A 3,103-nucleotide genomic window follows, 5' to 3' on the forward strand; every position below is an offset into this window, starting at 1 on the left:
TTTTATGCCAACTTCTATATATGCTTTGATGTAGTTCTTTACTGCAATCAAATTTTGAAGGGGGAAAAGATAAATTAAAGAAGAGAGAGATCACAGGATTTTCTCAATCTCTTCTTCCTAAATACTAGAGTGCGAATAGAATGAAAGAAAATATCTATCTATCTTTGAGCCATTAAGATTAATTATTATAATTTGCAAACAATAAACAAACTTTCTACGATAATGACGTGCATATGTATATCAAATGTTTCATAATCAGTTCAATGAGCGAGGTTGAATTTTTTTCCATGCTATCTTTTAATCTAACAGGTCAAAAAATAATTCGTTATGTTTTAAAATTTTATTTAAAAATTAAATTTTATTAGTCAATAAAATTATTATATATAAAATATAATTTAAATTTCTAAAATTTATTTAAATAAATTAATAAACTAATTTTTAGACCAACTCAGAATTTTGGTACCTTAATATCATAACAACATTTAGACAAAATACATTATTTATGTATTTTAACACAACCGTACCCTTCAATTATATTATATTATATATACATAACTGAATGACGGCATGAAAACAACTATATATATAAAAAAATTACTATTTATATATTAAAATTAATTATTATATATATATAATTTAATTTATTTTTAATATATTTTAATATATTAATAATTAATTTTAATATATACCTAACATGAGTAATATATAATAGTTTTAAGCAATCTGATATCGGAGAATGTGACATAATACATGATGACCTTTGGTTGAAATTAAAGTTTATATATATGTGTGTGGGTGTGATGAAGAGAGAAAAATGAATTAAAATTAGAAATAATAGATGGAAGTTGATGATAAATCATGGGCTCACGGAGTGGCAGGGGCGGGCCATAAGGAGGTTGTTTGGGAGTGAGGCGTATTTAGTGAGGGATTTTTGTTTGTATTGAAAACAAAGATACTGAGGTTAGGTTAGGTTTGCATTAAGCACCTTTATTCTTGTTTACCACTAATCCAAATTAAATGCTTTCTTTTTATATAATTATTTATTTATTTATTCTGTTGTTAGGGTTTGGGTAGTGGGCCATGGACTCCATGTGCCAGCATGTGCTGTGTCTTTCTCTTAAAGGCCCACCACTACTCTCTCTTTCTACCACGCACATAAATTCCCCTTCCCTTCACATTCTCTCTTCTCTCATCTTCCAAACAATTTTCACCAAAACTTAAGGTACGTACTATAATCTTAGATTATTGTTCAACCTAGCTGGATCCAGATTAATTAATTGTTTAATTTGATTTACAGAATGCGTAATCAAAGGTCGGTGAAGCAGGAATTCCTGCGGAAATGGATAACAGGTCTTAGAAGATACAGCTGTGATGAGAAGAAGAACATGAGCTTCTTGGAGAGAAAGAAAGCCATAAAGCTCTCTGCAGATATAGCCATGGCTTCCACCAGGGACAAAACCACACGCTGGAGCCAGGCTCTGATTGCCAACGCTTCCAGTTCCGGAGACACGTTAACAGGATCCTCAAAGAACAATAGCAGCAGAAGCAGAAAGAAGATGTTGATGATGAGAAGGAGAAGGCCGAAGGTGAAGAGCGCGAAGAAGGAGATGTCAGCGAGTTGCATCGCCAAGAGGTTGGCGGAGAAGAGAACAAGAAAGCTGAAGAATCTGTTGCCAGGTGGAGAATCGATTGATGAGGGGTGTTTGGTTGAAGAAACCCTAGATTACATAGAATCACTCAGAGCTCAAATTGAAGTTATGAGATACCTTGTCACTGCATCACAACTCATCATAAATCCATATCCTTGATTATTATTATCCTCCATTAATGCCTTTATTATTTATTATATCCTGTTTTTATTATTTTTATTTTTTTATTTCTCGCTTCTTCATATACTTCATTATTTCTCTTTGCAAGCTAGAGGCCAAAGAGAAAAAGAGGCGCTCCCATATATACATTAAAGCACTGTACAGAGGAAAACATATATAAATATCATATCATATGCTATGTAAGTCAATTGAATTAAGCTTCTCTTTTCTTTAATTTCTTTCTTTTTTCATGATATGTATATATATTTCATGAAACTAAAGCGAGCAATAATGTATGCGTTTAAATCCAAAAGGTTTATGCATGTGTGCTATGTGTATTTTATATTTATCTCGTTAAGATCAGATGATCCAAAAAGAACACATATCTATGAAGAGAGAAAAATAATTTGTAGTGATAAATCAATATCTTATTATGCCATGTGGAGTATTAATTGTCCAGGCTGTGATAGCTGATTTTAGCCAAGAAACGGATGAAGATTTTGCATTATTGAGGCAAATATAAGAGAAGAGGATGTTAATAACATGCATATGTTTAACTAACGCAAGACCAAATTGCATTATGACAAGGACTAATTAACAAAAAACTCTACATGATTTCTTTTTCTTGTTTAATCTCGATTAGGCCTGCTCTTAAATACTATACATGTGTATTTATGCATTACATACTTTTCGAAAAATTATGAACACACACATGGAATTTATTTATAACAATTGGGTGAAGTTTTGAACTTGAAGTAGAAAATAATTTTCAGCTTAATTATTATAGGCAAATTTATGTGACCAATTAATCTTTCTACATTCACTAGTAATGTACTCTAAGCTATATTAAAATGAGGAATTTGTAATATAAATGAAATTTATTGACAACATATACTTTTTGATCGAGATATATATAGAAGTATTTTCTGACCATGTGAACCTTGATATGGAGCATCAGCTTATGAATCCATTAAATAGCCCAGACAAAGGCTCAACAATCATCATCACCGGTCCTTTTTAAATTGAAATGCAATGAGATGATAAAGGCTTCTAATAATTATTCCTCACTTTTTACTTTACAAGAATGCGCCTTAAGTAATTAATAACGGAACACCTTAATTTCTTAATGTTGTACGCGTGATAAAACGTGTTATCATCTCTTTTAATTGCCAGTAACATTCTAGTGATTATGATGCATCAAGGTTGTTTTAAAATTGGATTGAACTTGAATACATCAAAAGTAGTAACAACAACAATAATAATAATAAAGTTTTTTTTTCCGGCGCCGGTGGATG

At 31.0% G+C, this 3,103-nt stretch overlaps 1 non-coding gene across 1 annotated transcript; it reads left to right on the plus strand.

Moving 5' to 3' along the window:
• The first annotated feature begins 822 nt into the window (after positions 1-822).
• On the plus strand, positions 823-2,043 carry LOC112723493 (uncharacterized). Its single transcript, XR_011868072.1, has 2 exons — positions 823-1,222; positions 1,298-2,043. It is a non-coding gene; the product is annotated as an uncharacterized protein (transcript).
• Positions 2,044-3,103: the final 1,060 nt, after the last annotated feature.

This window comes from Arachis hypogaea, chromosome 11, assembly GCF_003086295.3.
Source record: "Arachis hypogaea cultivar Tifrunner chromosome 11, arahy.Tifrunner.gnm2.J5K5, whole genome shotgun sequence".
Classification (NCBI taxonomy): domain Eukaryota; kingdom Viridiplantae; phylum Streptophyta; class Magnoliopsida; order Fabales; family Fabaceae; genus Arachis; species Arachis hypogaea.